The sequence below is a fragment of the Schistocerca nitens genome, chromosome 12, assembly GCF_023898315.1.
Source record: "Schistocerca nitens isolate TAMUIC-IGC-003100 chromosome 12, iqSchNite1.1, whole genome shotgun sequence".
NCBI classification, from domain to species: domain Eukaryota; kingdom Metazoa; phylum Arthropoda; class Insecta; order Orthoptera; family Acrididae; genus Schistocerca; species Schistocerca nitens.
Window position 1 is genome coordinate 124,870,622 of NC_064625.1, and position 19,587 is coordinate 124,890,208.

Genomic DNA, 19,587 nt, shown 5'->3' on the forward strand with positions numbered 1-19,587 from the left:
TCTGCCATCTCGTCTGTGCGATTGCACGGTCCTTGGACGTCCATTGTTTCATTTAGTTCTTCATTCGAGAAATCCGGTGGAAGATGGAGTGCCCATTTCAGCACTCTATTTTGCACCACTTGTATCCTTTTTAACCCTGTGGCGCATAGCATCCACTACAGTGGACAGCTATTAATGGTCCTGAGGCTGAAAATGCACTCAGTTCACTGCAGTGGACACTCCCTACTGGTGTTGTGTCCTGCATGCATTTTCAGCCTCCTGACTGATTGAAAACGCCAGAGAATTGACCATTAAAAGTTGTCCACTGCAGTGAAATTCATGCACCTCACGGCTAAGTTTGTCGGTACTGTTTTTCCCCGTACGACAGCGGCATATTCCACCACTGGTCGTATGAGGGAGGCGATCCAGAAGTGAAGAATTCGGGTCATTCGTCCCATTACCTTCTTCCAAATTTCTTCAATGTGTGGGTGTCACGTTAGTCTCTTGTCAAGTGTGGCGCCCAAGTATTTGACAGTTGAGCTCCAAGGGAGTGGTCTTCCACATAGTTGCCTCTTGGAGGTCAGCCGGCACGTTTCTGAGAGCTATGACGACGACTTGCAATTTTTTTTTTTTTTTTATTTTTTTTTTTATTTTTTTTTTATTTTTTTTTTTTTTTTATTTACAGTATGAGCTTTCAGGCTGAGAACCTTGCCACTCCCTTTTAACACGGCCTACGGCCGTAGTTACAACCGCTCACAACCACCTCTGAAAGACTACACTGGCGCAAATCTGCAACAGACCAGATTACTTTAAACTAAAAATTTTAACAACTCACAAAAACACATAAACTATGCGCTCCGTAAGAGGGATGGAAATGGTACAAAACACTCGCATTAAAAATTATTTGCCACCGAAAGTGTAACTTGTTTTTAAAAGAACTCTTATGGTGGAAGGGTGGCACTTTATATACTAAAATGATCATTTAAATAAAAACCCATGAAATGCAGTCTTACATAAAATGTACAAACATGCTCTACATTAAACATACACCACCTCTCAAGATGATAGGCAAGATAAAAACATATGTCAGAAATTCGGCCTTTACACCTTAAGCAAGAAATTCATTAACACTGAATCCGACAAACATGACAGAGGCAGCTGTTAACGTATGGCAGACAGACAGACAAACAGACACTAACTGCCTAACAAATGCGGATGAGATACTGACCGAGAAAAAATTAGAATTTAACAAGTAACTGAAACAACATATCACCAGTCATTTAACTTCTAGTACCTGCGATTTCTGGCAAAGATCAGGCACAGCACCCCCAAAATGCTCTCCCGAACCGTCCGCTGCCAGCCGCTTCAACGGACGCAGGAAGGCGCACTGATCTCCCGTCTCACGGCGTCGCTGCTCACCCCGGCCAGACCGACGTCATCGGTTGACTCCTGTTGCTCTCGTGTCAGCCGCGAAGCCACTATCCCTCGCTCTATGGCACGGCCCACTGGACTCATGTGGGGACCTCACATGCGCCAATGCTCCAGACAGACAAGTAATCTTGTGTCCCAGTGCGCAACCAACCAACCTATCGATCCAACAGTCAATGACCATTGCCCGAGCAACTCGAACAGACTGGCAGCCTAACACATACTAGCACTCCGGACGACAGACAGACACTGACTGCCCCACACTGACCCGGCTGACCAACTGACTAGACTTGCCGAGACTGACAGACTGACCCCTTGCTGAGCTCATAGCGCCCCTTAAATGCACACGAACAGGCAACTTTTCCCCTTTCCCACCAGAGGGAGACACCAAAGCTGCGATTGCCACAGCGGCACCACCGCCAGAAACAGAAGGCGACTGCTTTACACTTCGCGCAGTGGCGTGCTCTTCAAAACAGTAAATTTTACCACGGCTCACACGTACAGGGCAAGTTGCACCCGATCTATGTGCGGAAGGTTGGCAGTGTACAGTGAGTATAGCAGTGGACCCAGGACTGAACCTTGTGGACTCAGGCGAGGATTCGGTGTTCTGTGGAAATTCTGCCGTCTGCCCGTACTTGAAACATGCGACCCATGAGATAGCTCTGCAGGAGCTTCACGTGTGACACAGGAATCCCCAATGTAAACAGTGTATAGAGGAGACCTTTGTCCCACACTGAATCAAATGCACGAGACACGTCGAGCAGAAATGCTCCGAAATAGTCGCGTCGATCCAGGGCATAGAATGCTTCCTCTATTAGCCACAGTAGTTGTTGCGTGATGGAATGACCCTTCCGGAATCCAAATTGCTCGTCGGGCAGGAGGCCTTCCACACCAATACGGTTGCCCAGGCATCAGAGGTGCAGCATCTCAAAGATGTCAGAGAATGCTGCCAGCAGGCTGATCGGGCAGTAGTTGCTCGCCCGCCTAAAGTCCTTCCACAGCATAGGGAGGGCTACGATCTCGGCGTGTTTCCAGCTCTCTGTTGTTAGGATGGAGTTGTAGATCTTCGTGAGGTGTACAGCTGCTGTGGGCAGCAGTTTGGTGACGAGGTCAGGCCCTCCTGCCTTTCTGCCATTGAGCTGACGCAGCTGGAGCTTGGCCTCTTCTTCAGTGATCGGGTCGATGACGGTTTCAGCGTCTTCTGCTGCCGTGAAGACCGGGAGTCGTCGCTCTGCGAGCGCCACATGTTCCGGGTCGATGGGATCTTGCACTGGGGTGAAGTTAGTAGCAAGAGTGTTGGCCTTTGCACCCAGTTTGCTGACAAAGATGTCGCCCACTTGCAGCAGTGGTATTTCGGTGGTGCGGCAGATGAAGCCTTTCATTGCTTGCCACGCCGTGCCGTCCCCCGTTTTCAATGACGCGACTTTGTGCGCCCATTCTTCAGTCCTGTGGGCGGCGGTGGCCTCTTTGATTTCCTGCTGCATTCTGTTCAGCTGCTGTTTGGCCGTAGGATTCCGAGTTACCTGCCATTTGCAGCGTAGTCTGTTTTTTGCTGTGATGGTTGCTTTGAGATACTGTGGGAATTCCTGTGGGTGGGGCTTTTCTTGATCGTTGTCTTTCTGGAGTGGCTGCTGCCACCGCTTCAGTGACTCCTCGAGTAAGTTGCCACAGTGCCTCATCCGCACCTTGTTCGTCTGTGTTCGGCACAACTTCAAGTTTGGACGACATTTCTTCTTTAAAAGTATCCCGTGTGATGCCGCTGAGGTCGAGGCTGCATTTGCTCACTGTGATGGCATCGGCATTCAATTCGAAGACCACTGGTGTGCGGTCGGATGCCACCGTGGCCCTCGTTGTAGCGGAGATGAAGTGCCTCACCCCTTTGGCAATGGCGATGTCTATGACGTCAGGTTGGGCGCCTCTTTTTGCCAGGAAGATCGTCGGCTCGTTCGGGCCTATTACCACCGCTCCGTGCTCCTCGGCCACTCGTTGTAGGCAGCGGCTGCCTGTGTTTGTGATTCTTGAGTTCCAGACGATGTTCTTAGCATTTAGGTCGCCACCGAGGAATGTGGTTCCAGGGAGGGAGAGTTGCGCTGCAAATTTGTCTGGCTGCAGGGGTCCTCTTGGCAGTCTGTAGATTGACACAAAGTTTATTTTGCCTCGGTCTGTTTGTGCGGCAACTCCTATGGCCTCTGTTGCAGCAAGTTGTGGCAAGTGAATTCTGTGCTGACATACGGCCTCCTTGCATACACTGCTGTGCAGTGGGTCTGTTGTCGCAGTTGCAATGTAGTTTGCGACTCCTACCTTCACACTGGGTTTGAGGTGTGTTTCCACAACGAGACAGATGTCCAGATTCTTGTCACGGATGAAACTTCTGAATTCAGCGTCCGGGAGACTCAATCAGTTGGCGTTACAAATGGCGATCTTCAAACCGTGGTCGTGTCTATTCGTGGGTTTCTGTTGTTGGAGATGCCCTCGGTAATTGTGTAATTTTTTCCACAGACGTCGCATATTTGTTTGTTTGTTTGGAAGGTCCTCAGTAACATGTAGGACATTGTCTACGGTGCCTGCCAGCAGCTGCAGCATTTGGGCGGCCCTGTCATCTTGTTGTGCGATTTGTGGGGTGTTGCAGTGCTGCTTTTGGTAGCGCCTTCCGTACTGGCACAGTTCCGGAGTCTACCGGACTTTCCAGTCTCGGTGGGCATCTTCAGGATGCTGCTGCATCTGTCTCTCTCTTCCGTTCGCGCGGGGCTCGGCCAGTAGCGGAGGTGTCGGCCGTGCCGACAGCTGCCGGCTGCCGTGGCCGTGCATTCGCGCTCGGTGCCGGTTGCAGCCGTACGGTGCTGCCACCTGTTAACGGTGCACTGCTCAGGTGCTGCCACCGTGCGGTGGGTTACGGGACTCCGTCGTGGTAGTAGCCTCCAGGACTGTGTCGTCAGTAACCGCTTACAGTACCTTACCGGCAGTTGGCTACCGTGTCTGTATCTGTGTGCTGCTGGCCCCGGTGGCGGCACTCTGTACTAGGTGGCGCCTGCTGCCGGCTGTGTCTGGGAGGTGCTACCCTCTCGCAGCAAATTTTGTGACTCGCGCGCAGTGGAGACGTCCGAGACTGCATTGCCCATCGCATCGCATTGCGAGGTGTCTTACTGGCTGCTGACGGCTGCCAGGTGAGCATCATCTTCGGGGGTCGGCCATTCGGTCCGGATACACGTTCGGGAACATGCTCAACCGAGTGGAGATCGTTCGCGCCGTTCTTCGATAGCAACATGCCAGGTTGCATCCACGACATTGGTGTGGTGGCAGTAGTGCATCTGCTCTCTGTTGCAGCTAGCGCGTACCGAGCGAGGTGGCGCAGTGGTTAGCACACTGGACTCGCATTCGGGAGGACGACGGTTCAATCCCGTCTCCAGCCATCCTGATTAACGTTTTCCGTGATTTCCCTAAATCGTTTCAGGCAAATGCCGGGATGGTTCCTTTGAAAGGGCACGGCCGATTTCCTTCCCCATCCTTCCCTAACCCGAGCTTGCGCTCCGTCTCTAATGACCTCGTTGTCGACGGGATGTTAAACAACACTAACCAGCTAGCGCGTGACTGAGGGGGCTGCCTCTGCGTGCTTGTCCGGAAGGTGCCGGTCACTGGCGGCACTGGTGTGTACTCGGTGCTTCGGCCTCCACGTGTCCGGTGGTGACGGCGTCTTTGTGAATGACCAGCTGCAGGCCCATTCTGCGAGTTCCAGAGTGCGGATGTCCCGTTTCTCACATTGTTCCCTCCTCGTTGCTGCTGTCCTTGGACGCACTCGAGGAAGGCTGTGTGTTTTTCGCAGCCTGTGTATGTGGCGATGTTGTTTCCACTGCACAGAGCGCAATTTGGTGTGAAGTCTCTGTGCAGGACGCCCTTAATCGGGCAGTCGCGAGATGTGTGTTCTCTTGCACATCGGTGGTGCAGCGCTTATATTTTCTTCGTGTAGATGCCGCTACTGTCTCGGTGTCGTCCTGGAGAGGGGTCGGTCAGCGTACCATTGCCGGACGTCTCACAACCCCTCTGCTCTACCGTTCTCGACCATTGTGCCGGAGCTTGACCTTACGCCAGAACACATACCTGTGATGATTAGGAAATGGAAGGTGCTGGTTTGTATGAAAGCCACGAAATTGTAGTAATCACAGTTCTGCCAGGCGGATTATGAACAAAAAAGTAGTCGTATGTCTTGCTGGTGATGTGCTCGATGGAATATATACCCAGCTAGGTAACGAGTGAAATATTTGTCGGCTAACACACGTTCTTTCATATTTATAAAGTTCAAACTATGGTTCACTCTGAGATGCAGAAGACCTTCAGTACCTTGAGTGCTGTATGAACTGAAGCAGTTGCTAACGATCGTCGTCCCAGCCAGAAGTTTTTCTTTTACTATTCTGAACATAATTTCCTCAGTCCAAAATTCAACGTGCTCGAGGAAACATTTTTTCGACCATCACTGAATTCCACTGAACACCAAATTTCCTGGGATATCACAGCCTCTGTTGCGTTTCCTTCTCCCAAACTGCGCATCACCAACTTGTAACCAAACTGTTGCATTCCAACCTAACCTACAGCTCTAGCTATGCTAAAGATCAGTCTGTCACCATGAGCAGGCTTTTCCCTGCCAAATCAAGCTGTGCGCTTATGTCCCAGCCTAACACCACCGTAGGAAATTATAGTGTATTTGGAAAATTCAGCCAAAACAGATTGACCACACTCTTGAAAATTGCGACCTATTCAGTATTTGAGATTGAGGGCACTACTAGCTTTATTCACAACACATTTTGCAGACAGTCTCCTCATATACCACTGAGTGAATGTACCTGAAAAATTATTTCATTGCACGACACATAGTTCTTTCTTAAAATGGAGTGCAAATTACACACGCTATGCTTATCCTGTGTATGTTCGATGATGACAGTACTAGAGGACTTCCGACAAAGTGCAAACATAATTTCAAACCTTTTCTTAACTGTTTTGCTCACTTCCTCAACAAAAAATGTTTAACGCATTAATCATTTGTGAAGTAGTCAAACAATAGAAAGCCCAGGATGGAATAACAACCTTGATATGAAAGGGATAGATTCCCGCTCACCATATACAGGAAACGTAGAATTGGAGACTGGCAAAACGAGAAGACTGCTACAGATTTAAGCATAGCTTTTGAACCATAGGTTGCTCAGTTTTGCTCAGTTGCCACTGTGCAAGATGCCACTCGAAAGTTTGGGAATGCTTGAGGAATCCTTTGAGGATGATTATCTTTCCAAATCACAGGGGGTCAGGAAGAGATCACCAATGGGGCCCTCACAGACCGCCTGTCAACATCGCGGATGGGCAACCGTGTGACTCGTGTCTGTCAGTTACTGAATTCGGGCTGTCGATCGAGTGTTCACTCGATGCTGGAAATATCGGACTTGCCGAAAATGGTTGTTTGTGAGACTACATCAGAAAAATTTGGACATGCAGAAGATTTGTGCAAAACTTGTGCCCAGACCTTTGACCAACATGCCAAAGCAACACTGAGTGGAAGTGTGTGAAGAAATCTAGCAACTCTGTGAAGATGATCCCAATTTCATGGAAAATGTAGCCACTAGGGACAGGTCACGAGTGTTTCAGTAAGATCCAGAGGCAGAGTGCAAAATGGTACGTGACATCTTCTCTGCACCAGGAGATACCTCACATGAGGAGTGCTGTATGAAGTCTGCACATTGTTTTTTATGCAAAGAGGACAGTACGCAATGAATTCGTGCGCTGGCCAGACTGTCAGTACTCAGTTTTACAAGGATGTTCTCCAGAGACTGAATTATGGGGTCGTCTGTGTCCAAAAGGAGTTCTGCACCATGACAATGCACTGGCTCACACCACCTTTGTTGTCACAGGCTACCTGACCCAGATCTGTGTGACAATGATGCCACAGCTGCTGTGCAGTCCCAACCTGGCCACTGAGGACTTTTTTTTTTTTCCTCGGCTGAAAAGGGACCTCAAAGGAAAGCATCTTGAGTTGGCAGACAGTGTGCAAGCTACTTTGATGGCTTCCCTAAAGAACATCCCAACTAAGGAGTTCAAGAAAGATTACGATACACGGGAATCGTGCTGGCAAAAATTTATTGATGCTAGAGGGTCATACTTCAAAGAACTTTTAAGTTGTTGAACCTATCTGAGCAATAATTTTTAAAAAATGCAACACATTGCTTTCTGGACAAGCCTGTTCAATGGTGTCATGGGGATGCCATTGCCTTACCTTAGATTTGTTTGTAGGTGATGCCTTCAAAGGTGAAGTAATTGTCACTGAGGATATAGTTGATCATACTGACCAGGAAGGATGTTGTAGGTTTCGAATCAGTCAGGCATTGGTAAAGATAATGTTTTAGTCACAGCAAGGCCATTAGGGACATTAGTAGACAGGGATGGGGCATCAGTAGTGGTGAGCCAGGTGCCGTGTGGTAAAGGAACAGGGACTACGGAAGTGCTTAGTGTCTTTGATATAGGAGGGTAGGAGTGGGTAAGGGGGCTGTAGGCTGAAGGTTTTCGTCTATGAGAGTATTGATTCTCTCAGTAGCAGTGCAGTATCTAGCTACAGTGGGATGTCCCTGGTGGTTTTATAAGGCATGTGGAAGTGGGACTGTAGGAAAGGGTGTGTGTGTGTGTGTGTGTGTGTGTGTGTGTGTGTGTGTGTGTGTGTGTGTCTGAAGGGGTAGAGGGAGGGAGAGTGAGAGGCGTGTGAATGGAAATGGGGGGACATGTGTGAAAGGGAGGGAGGGGGTGAGAGAGAGGGGGGGGGGGGAGGTTCTGGGATGAACCTAAGGATTTGAGAAGAGACTGGAGATGCTGTTAGATTTCTGGAGTGGGATGACTGTGACAGGGTTTGTTGGTGGATGAATCTGACAACTGGTAGAGTCCTTCCACAAAGTAATTGCTGCAGTTCAAAACCACAAAGACGTAGCATTTTTTGGCAGTTTTTAGGTGGCAGATTGTGGTTCTTTCTCCAGCCATCACCTCAAATAAATCCATGATACAGCAATGGGCACCCACATGACACCATCTTATACCACCCTATTCATGGACCATCTGGAGCAGGGATACCCAGCCTTTTAGCTTACATAGGCCACATTGGAAGAAGAGTTTTTGCACATACTTAACACTACTAGCAATAACTGCTGAGCAAAGAAGAAGAAGAAGCTGTCAGAATGGACAAATGAGAGTATAGCATTGTACGGTGAGAGTTTCAGCTAGAGGTTCTGGGGTGAACCTAAGGACCTGAGGGGGAGAGGGAAATCTGGTTAGATTTCTGGAATGGAGCAATTGTGGCCAGTTTGTAGGTGGACATAGCTTTACATAACTTTTTTTTTTTAATTAGTCGTGTTATAAATGCTAACCTTTTTGGGCTGCATGCAGGCTGTGGGTTTCACACCACCAATCCACCGAGAATCCCACCCTCTACTGGATCAGATTCATTGAAGACATCACGAACATATGTACCGAGGGCGAGGGCACGCTATCCGCATACTTCCACAACCTCAACACCTTCTCTCCCCCATTCGCATCTGCTGGTCCTTCTCAACACAAGCAGCCACTTTCCTCAAGGTTGACCTAAACCTCAGGAATGGCTACACAAGTGCCTGAGTCCATATTAAACCTACCAACGACCAGCAGCAATACCTCCACTTGTACAATGCAACCCATTCCGTACCGAGAAGTACCTTCCGTACAGCGCAGCCACTTTTGGCCGCTGCATATGTAGTGATGAGAATACCTTTAGAAATACACTACTGGCCATTAAAATTGCTACACTAAGAGGAAATGCAGATGATAAACAGGTGTTCATTGGACAAATATATTATACTAGAACTGACATGTGATTTCATTTTCACGCAATTTGGGTGCATAGATCCTGAGAGATCAGTACCCAGAACAACCACCTCTGGCCGTAATAATGGCCTCGATACGCCTAGGCATTGAGTCAAACAGAGCTTGGATGGTGTGAACAGGTACAGCTGCCCATGCAGCTTCAACACGATACCACAGTTCATCAAGAGTAGTGACTGGCGTATTGTGACGAGCCAGTTGATCGCCCACCATTGACCAGACGTTTTCACTTGGTGAGAGATCTGGAGAATGTGTTGGCCAAGGCAGCAGTCTAACATTTTCTGTATCCAAAAGGCCCATACAGGACCTGCAACATGCGGTCGTGCATTATCCTGCTGAAATGTAGGGTTTCGCAGGGATCGAATGAAGGGTAGAGCCACGGGTCGTAACACATCTGCAATGTAACGTCCACTAAGTGCCGTGAGTGTGAACAAGAGGTGACCGAGACACGTAACCAATGGCACCCCATACCATCACACTGGATGATACGCCAGTATGACGATGACGAATACATGCTTCCAATGTGCGTTCACTGCAATGTCGCCAAACACGGATGCGACCATCATGATGCTGTAAACAGAACCTGGATTCATCCAAAAAAATGACGTTTTGCCATTTGTGCACCCAGGTTCGTCGTTGAGTACACCATCACAGGCACTCCTGTCCGTGATGCAGCGTCAAGGGTAACCGCAGCCACGGTCTCCGAGCTGATAGTCCGTGCTACTGCAAACGTCGTCGAACTGTTCGTGCAGATGGTTGTTGTCTTGCAAACGTCCCCATCTGTTGACTCGGGGATCTAGATGTGGCTGCACGATCTGTTACAGCTGTGGAGATAAGATGCCTGTCATCTCGAATGCTAGCGATACGAGGCCGTTGGGATCCACCATGGTGTTCCGTATTACCCTTCTGAACCCACTGTTTCCATATTTTGCTAATAGTCATTGGATCTCGACCACTGTCGGGATACGATAAACCGCAATCACGACAGGCTACAATCTGACCTTTATCAAAGTCTGAAACGTGATGGTACGCATTACTCCTCCTTATACGAGGCATCACAACGACGTTTCACCAGGCAACGCCGGTCAGCTGCTATTTGTGTATGAGTAATAGGTTGGAAACTTTCCTCATGTCAGCACATTGTAGGTGTCACCACCGGTGCCAGCCTTGTGTGAATGCTCTGAAAAGCTAATCATTTGCATATCACAGCATCTTCTTCCTGTTGGTTAAATTTTGCGTCTTGTAGCACGTCATCTTTGTGGTGTAGCAATTTTAATGGCCAGTAGTGTATACCAGTGATCTGGCTGAGGCCTTCAGACAAAAATTACCCTCCCAACCTTGTACAGCACAAGACCTGGCTTCCCTTGTCTCTCCAGTCACCTACCACCTCCACATAACCACAGTCTGGCCACAAAGCGCACTTCCCTTTACATCTGCATTATACTCTGCAAATCACCGCTAAGTGCACGGCAGAGGATACGTACCATCCTTGCAGTTATAAGGATTTCTTCTGCTTCCATTCACATATGGAGTGTGAGAAGAACGATCATTAGAATGCTGCAGTGTGTAATGTAATTATTCTGATCTTATCTTCACAATCCCTGTGTGAACGATACATAGAGGTTTACATTTTTTCCTAGAGTCATCATTTAAAGCTGGCTCTTCAAACTTTAACAGACTTTTTCGGGATAGTTTATGCCTGTCTTGAAGAGTCTGGGAGTTAAGTTCCTCCAGTATCTCTGTGACACACTTCCACGGATTTAACAAACTTGTGACCATTTGTGCTGCCTTTCTCTGCATATGTTCAGTATCCCCCTTTAGTTCCATTTAGTATGGGTCCCATACTCTTGAACAACGTTCTAGAACTGGTCACATTGCAAATTCCTGAACCACTTTGAAATTGTATCGAGACCTGACGGAATATTTATGCAGCTTCTCTTAGATAGTACTTCATTGTAGATAACTGAATCATTTGCAAAAATCCTGATTTTACTATGAATATTGTCTGCAAGATCATTAATATACAACATTAACAGCGAGGGTCCCAACACACTTCCCTGGGACACACCGGAAGTTACTTCTACATCTGATGATGATCCTCCATTCAGGATAACATGCTGTGTCCTCCATACGGAAAAGTCCTCAGCCCAGTCACAAACTCACTCGATACCCCATATGATCGTGCTTTTGACAATAAGCATGGGTGTGGTACTGAGGCAAATGCTTTTTGAAAATCAAGAAACATTGCATCTATCTGGTTGCCTTGATCCAAAGCTTTCAGTATGTAATGTGAGAAAAGTGTGAGATGAGTTTTACATGATCAATGTTTTCAGAGTGTGTGCTGGTTGGTGTGGAGAAGGCCATTCTGTCAGAGATACTTCATTATGTGTGAGCTCAGAATATGTTCTAAGATTATACAACTAATCAGTGCCAAGGATGTTGGACAGTAGTCTTGTGGATTACTTCTACTACCCTTCCTGTAGATGGTTATGACCTGTGCTTCTTTCCAAGAACTACGCACAGTTCGTTGGGGATCTAAGATGGTGCATAGTTAGAAGAGGGGCTAACTCGGCTGCAAATTCAGTATAGAACTGATACAGATTCCCTCTGGCCCTGGAGCTCGGTTCACTTTTAACAATTTATGCTGTGGACACTAATTCTGGTTTCACCCATCTCTTCAACGGTAAGATGATTAAATTGGAGCAACTCTCCTGGGTTTTCGTTTTAAATGAACATTTGAAAACAGAGTTAAGCATTTCAGCTTTTGCTTTGCTATCCTCAGATTCAGTTCCATCTCATTCGCTAGGGACTGGGCACTAGCTTTGGTGCCACTAGAAACCTTTACATACAACCATAATTTCTTTGGATTTTGTGAAAGATCAGTTGACACTATTCTGCTATGGTAGTCGTTGAAGGCATCACACGTTGCTCTCTTGACAGCCAAACAAGTTTCATTCTGCATCTCTCTATCTATAGCCCTAAGCTTTGTTTTACACCTATTATGCAGTAAACTCTGTTTCTTCAGAAGTTTCTTTACACTGACTGTATACCATTGAGGGTCCCTCCCCTCTGCTGGGTACATATCTATCCAATGCACGGTCAATTATTCTCTTAAACTTGAGCCATAGTTCCTCTACATGCTCTTGCCCTGCACTGAGGGTTTAAAGTTCCCCACTTAGATATACCACATCTGATTTTTTATCTAGTTTGCAGAATATATCTATTTTAGTTGTCCTTTTTATTTGGGTAATCATTCCTGCCACTACTGTATCATGATTACTGATACCAGTTTCGATGTGGACATCCTCAGAGTGATCAGGTTTGTTTGTTGCCATTAGACTCAATATATTTTCATGAGTAAGGTTTCCAAACTATCTGTTCTAGGTAATTTTCAGAGAAGGCATTTAGTAATGTTTCACAGGATGCCTTATCATGTCTTCCATTAACAAAACTGTAATTTTCCCTGTTGATTGATGGATTATTAAAGTCTCCACTGACGAGCACTTAGGTACAAGTGAACTGAGATTTTCTCTGAAATTTGTAGTTGTATCAGGAGATGAGTCTGGTGGGCAGTAGAAGAATCCAATTGTTTTATACCCACACCTGATAAAGAATCTCACATGCAACTTCAATTTCTTTCTCACAAGGGAACATCCCCATCGCACCCCCCTCAGATTTAGTTATAAGTTGGCACAGTGGATAGGCCTTCGAAAACTGAACACAGATCAATCGAGAAAACAGGAAGAAGTAGTGTGGAACTATCAAAAAATAAGCAAAATATGCAAACTGAGTAGTCCATCTGAAGATATGCAACATCAAGGATAATCTGGACTCAGGAGCGCCATGGTGCCGTGGTTAGCGTGAGCAGCTGCGGAACGAGAGGCCCTTGGTCCAAGCCTCCCCTCAAGTGAAAAGTTTTTCTTTATTTTATGATCTCTTCATTCGTTCATTGACGTCTCTGTTCACAGTAATAAGTTTAGTGTCTGTGTTTTGTGACCGCACCGCAAAACCGTGCGATTAGTAGACGAAAGGACGTGCCTCTCCAATGGGAACCGAAAACATTTGATTGCAAGGTCATAGGTCAACCGATTCCTCCACAGGAAAACACGTCTGATATATTCTATACGACACTGGTGAGGGCATGTGCGTCACATGACAGGAATATGTTGTCGACCCACCTAACTTGTACACTTGGCGAATGGGTAAAAAGATTCTACTACATTGCCCGATTTAGGTTTTCTTGTGGATGAATTACTCCCAAAAAAGTGATGAAAACATAAGAGTTTGTCACATAAACTGCAACAAATGAATCCAACAGTTTCACAGCCGCACACTTTTCCCTGTGCTCTGTCAAAACATATGTTTTTAACGTTTTCAAATTTTTCTGTGTGTAGACCGTCAAATCCTGCATAAGTCCAAGCAAATCTGAACATGTCCTGGAATTTTGGAGAGCGAAGTTGATTATGTGCGAGTGTCTGAACTTTGGTAATTGTCTGAAAATAAAAAATAAAATTTTATGCTTGAAGGAAGACTCGAACCTAGGACCTCTCATTCCGCAGCTGCTCACGCTAACCACGGTGCTCCTGAGTTGACACCATCCTTGATGTTGCCTACCTTCGCATAGACTACTCAGTTTGTATATTTTGCTTATTTTTTTCATAGTTCCACACAACTTCTTCCTGTTTTATTGATTGATCTGTGTTCAGTTTTTCAAGGCCTATCCACTGTGCCAACTTATAACTAAATCTGAGGCGGGTGCGATGGGGAGGTTCCCTTGTCAGTGGATTTCAGTTTCTTGTCTGCTGTGACAAATGCACCACTTCCTTTTCCCATTTGCCTGTCCTTTTGATGTACACTTATATTTTTCCCAAAAATTTCACTGCTGTAAATTTCAGGGTTCAACCAACCTTCTGCACCTCCAATTATGTGAACTTCACTGCTTTTTAGGAGTGCTTTGAACTCTGGCACTTATTTGCAAATGCTCCAGCTGTTAACCATAAGGATTGTGATACTTTCACCTGCGGGAGGTATTAGTTTTGCTCTTACAGTGATACTTCCAGATTTCCTACAGCTATCATTATCTGGATTGGGTGGAGAGTCGTCTAATCTAAAAGAAACACGTGTGTGCACTCGACACGTGTTCAACTACCCGAGTAACAGCGCCGGCCGCGTTGGCCGAGTGGTTCTAGGCGCTTCAGTCCGGAACCGTGCAACTGCTACGGTCGCAGGTTCGAATCCCGCCTCGGGCACGGATGTGTGTCATGTCCTTAGGTTATTTAGGTTTAAGTAGTTCTAAGTCTAGGGGACTTATGACCTCATATGTTGTCCCACAGTGCTTAGAGCCATTAGAACCGTTTGAGTAGCAGCCTCTGATGACTGGTGTGCACCTGACCCATTTAGGAGCACTCTGCAGTTCTCGACCCTATAATGCAAATCCAGAAAGTTCCAGCTTAGGTTGTGACAGAACATTCGATGTGTCTGGTCCGTGTGAGTCAGTACCATCCAGGCCTGCTGAATTGAATTCTATGACAGGTTTTAAACTAACTCTCGCCGTGCTGTGAAATGAGGAATATTCTACCGACTATTGTCCTCACCCCTCCGTAGTGGTATTCTGGTGTCCGACAAACCTATGCGATATTATCTGTCGCTAAAATGTTCCTGCTCCCGACACATTGCTCTGTGGTAGAGATGGGTAGTTCGCGAACGAACGGGTGCAAAGGAACGGTTCACCAAGATGAACGAAAGGACCGAGAAATAAATTCCAAGGAACGATCGGTTCATAGTTCACTTCGGTCGCGGTGGTCCACTTATAGTTCCCGGGAACGAGGAATGATCGGTTCATACACTCCTGGAAATGGAAAAAAGAACACATTGACACCGGTGTGTCAGACCCACCATACTTGCTCCGGACACTGCGAGAGGGCTGTACAAGCAATGATCATACGCACAGCACAGCGGACACACCAGGAACCGCGGTGTTGGCCGTCGAATGGCGCTAGCTGTGCAGCATTTGTGCACCGCCGCCGTCAGTGTCAGCCAGTTTGCCGTGGCATACGGAGCTCCATCGCAGTCTTTAACACTGGTAGCATGCCGCGACAGCGTGGACGTGAACCGTATGTGCAGTTGACGGACTTTGAGCGAGGGCGTATAGTGGGCATGCGGGAGGCCGGGTGGACGTACCGCCGAATTGCTCAACACGTGGGGCGTGAGGTCTCCACAGTACATCGATGTTGTCGCCAGTGGTCGGCGGAAGGTGCACGTGCCCGTCGACCTGGGACCGGACCGCAGCGACGCACGGATGCACGCCAAGACCGTAGGATCCTACGCAGTGCCGTAGGGGACCGCACCGCCACGTCCCAGCAAATTAGGGACACTGTTGCTCCTGGGGTATCGGCGAGGACCATTCGCAACCGTCTCCATGAAGCTGGGCTATGGTCCCGCACACCGTTAGGCCGTCTTCCGCTCACGCCCCAACATCGTGCAGCCCGCCTCCAGTGGTGTCGCGACAGGCGTGAATGGAGGGATGAATGGAGACGTGTCGTCTTCAGCGATGAGTCGCTTCTGCCTTGGAGCCAATGATGGTCGTATGCGTGTTTGGCGCCGTGCAGGTGAGCGCCACAATCAGGACTGCATACGACCGAGGCACACAGGGCCAACACCCGGCATCATGGTGTGGGGAGCGATCTCCTACACTGGCCGTGCACCACTGTTGATCGTCGAGGGGACACTGAATAGTGCACGGTACATCCAAAATCGTTCTACCATTCCTAGACCGGCAAGGGAACTTGCTGTTCCAACAGGACAATGCACGTCCGCATGTATCCCGTGCCACCCAACGTGCTCTAGAAGGTGTAAGTCAACTACCCTGGCCAGCAAGATCTCCGGATCTGTCCCCCATTGAGCATGTTTGGGACTGGATGAAGCGTCGTCTCACGCGGTCTGCACGTCCAGCACGAACGCTGGTCCAACTGAGGCGCCAGGTGGAAATGGCATGGCAAGCCGTTCCACAGGACTACATCCAGCATCTCTACGATCGTCTCCATGGGAGAATAGCAGCCTGCATTGCTGCGAAAGGTGGATATACACTGTACTAGTGCCGACATTGTGCATGCTCTGTTGCCTGTGTCTATGTGCCTGTGGTTCTGTCAGTGTGATCATGTGATGTATCTGACCCCAGGAATGTGTCAATAAAGTTTCCCCTTCCTGGGACAATGAATTCACGGTGTTCTTATTTCAATTTCCAGGAGTGTAGTTCACTAATTCACTTCAGTCGCGGCAGTCACTTCGGCAGTTCTTGTTCCGGCCTCGGTCGCGTGCTCGTCTCAGTCTCGGTCTCCCTCGGCTGCACTTGTCGTTCTTCGCACGACCACCTGTCTCAGTTCCTCTGCCGACTGCTCCTAGGTAGTTCAGTATCCAGTTGTTCGTTTCGTTCACTGCGATCGCCTATTTTACGTGTGTTCCGAACTGTTCTCGCATTTGGTTCTGGCTATTCAGCATCCACGACCAGTAATCGACGAGTATTTTATAGTCACGTAAATTACATAAAAATTACGTTGTATGTAATAGGTACGTCTTTTCAGGTAACAAAAGAGCATATCAGCTCACTTCATTATATCAATGAACAGCAGGAGACATACTTATGACAAGACAAGTTTCTTTTGTTATTCATATATTTTTTGGTTTCATCGACTTGATTTAACAGCTAACTTTTAATAATTTGCTTAATTTTTAGAGTAAGAAAATTCATATAAAATGATTTTTGTGTGTCTTTCATATACAAAACATTACATTTAGGAAGGCTCTAATTAATTTAAGTTTGGTTGTTCCAATTTGCATTACGTGCTAGTTTTTTTTCTTTGAAAAAAAAAAAAGAAAAGTGGGTTGTGGGCCATTTTGGCTCAGTAGGAAAAGCAGTGCCTCTCCATTTGAAAATACGTAGATTGCCATAAAACCATATTTACTTATTATCTCAAAAACATTTGTTCAGAAGGAGCTTTTAAACCAAAAACTTTATTACTGCGAACTTAATTATTATTATTATTATTATTGCTGCATTAACATTAATAATGCAACATAAAAACCTAATTTTTACTAAGTGTGTTACGCAAGTATGAGAAAACCACATTTTATTTTATGCTTCCATAAAGTCTCTACTTCGCCTACGAGCTCAGAGACAACGTGAAGTATATATAGGGTGTAAACGATTATTGTTTACAATGTAGCACAGTTATGTAGTGGAAGTCGAAATGAAGAATTTTATACAAGACACTTGTGGTCTATTAAGTTGGGAAACAGCCACCAATAGGTTTACAAGACTACATGGGCTATAGCCCATGCCTGTCATCTGAGATTTTCATATTCTCTTCTCCAGCTCTCTACACATCATCATTGATTGTTTCGCAATTGTCGCTTGCATTAGCTTGTTATTTCTTCACTGCCTAGTTATTACATGTTTGTCTGTTTGTTGTATCTGCTCGTAACGGGCAACACATCGTCCGTAATAGGCGAGCGGTCTGTACTCGGGGCCGGTTTTCCGTCCGCCACCCTATATTATTTTCCTGCAATCAGCCTCATGAGGCTACGGTTGGCTAAACGACAGGTTCTGCAGAATCACAGAAATTACTTCTAAAAGTGTGTAAGAATTCTGTAATGAATAAAAACTGTATACTCCGGGGGGGGGGGGGGGGGGGGTGGCAAGTGCCCCCTCTTGGTGCCCTCCATCCTTCAGTCACCTACACTACTAGTTTTCAGTTTTTCATAAGAACTGTATACCAAGCGCAAATGAACGGTGAACGAGTAAAAATGAACGGTTCCCAAAAAAGAACGATCTGCAGTGAACTAGTTCTCAAGGATGAACGAGTTTGCCCATCTCTACTCTGTGGCTCATAGTGTAGCAGCAGACAGAGATGAGAGACCTGTCCCGTACATCCTTCCACCGTCACCTGCTCACAAGCATCACTTGTCACATCAAAGACAGGGCTACCTGTGAAAGCAGCCATTTGATGTACAAACTAAGCTGCAACCTCTTTGCCGCGTCCTACGTGGGCACAACAGCAGACAGGCCATCTGTTCACACGAATGGCCCCAACGAACTGTGGCCGAGAAATGGCTGGACCGCCCAGTTGCCGAGTGTGCTGCCCGACTCAGCATTCTTCACTTCATTGAGTGCCTCGCAGCCTGTGCCATCTGGACCCTTCCTACCAACACCGGTTTTGCTGAACTGCACACATGGAACTCTCCCTGCAACATAACCTTCATTCGTGTAACACCCTGTCCTGAACCTCCACTGTTCCTCACCACTCCATCCCATTCCCCGCTCTCACTCTGGCACTATACAGCCTTATATCCCCAGGTTCGATTCCCGGCGGGGTCGGGGATTTTTCACTGCCTCGAGATGAGTGGGTGTTTTTGTTGTCCTCATCATTTCATCATCATTCATTAAATTGCCGCGATTGGACTGAGCAAAGGTTGGGAATTTGTATGGGTGCTGATAACCATGGAGTTGAGTGCCCCACAAACCACATATCATCATCATGATCATCATGATGATGATCATCATGATCATCATCATCATCATCATCATCATGATGATGATCATCATCATCATGATCAGCAGCAGCAGCCTTCTGTCCCATTAGTGCATCCACGAGTCTCTTTCCCCTTTTCTTCTTCTCTCCTCCCCCTATGCTCTCCTTTACCACATCCCTGCTCTCTCCCACAAGCAGCTCTAGAGCTTCCCCCACCCCTGTCCTGTTATCACTCCCCCTCTCTGCCTTATGCTGCCTCTTTATGTCCACCACTCGCAACAGACTTTTTCAGGCACAGTTGCAGTCTGTAGTCCTGTCACAACCACCAGACACAGTGGTCGTGTGTGTATGTGTGTGTGTGTGTGTGTGTGTTTTCCTCCTGGGGAAGACCTTTTGATGAAAACTTGTCAATGTCAATAAACTTTACCAACAGCTGTACACTTTAAAATATATTATTTTATTCTGAAAGCAACCAGTTTCGGCAATTCATTTTGCCATCTTGAGGCCCCATATGCTTTTTTCAAATCAACGAACTTATCATATAGCTCCATAAAACTGGATATCTTGAATTCAAATTGTCGTGCAGGTGCATCATATAAAGCTGTGACAGCTGTTGCCGAGTCACTGTCGTGTCTTCGTATGAAGCATCTGCACGATGATTGGAATTCACCATATCCAGTTTTATGGCACTATACGATAAGTTCGTCAATTTAAAAAAAGTGTATGCGACCTGAAGATGGCAAAATGAATTGCCGAAACTGGTTGATTTCAGAAT

The 19,587-nt window shown here is 47.0% G+C and overlaps 1 protein-coding gene across 3 annotated transcripts in view; it reads left to right on the forward strand.

Annotated features, from left to right (window-relative positions):
• Positions 1–19,587, forward strand: part of LOC126215256 (uncharacterized) — a 135,120-nt gene that overhangs the window by 50,583 nt on the left and 64,950 nt on the right. The gene's annotated exons all lie outside the window — the stretch shown is intronic.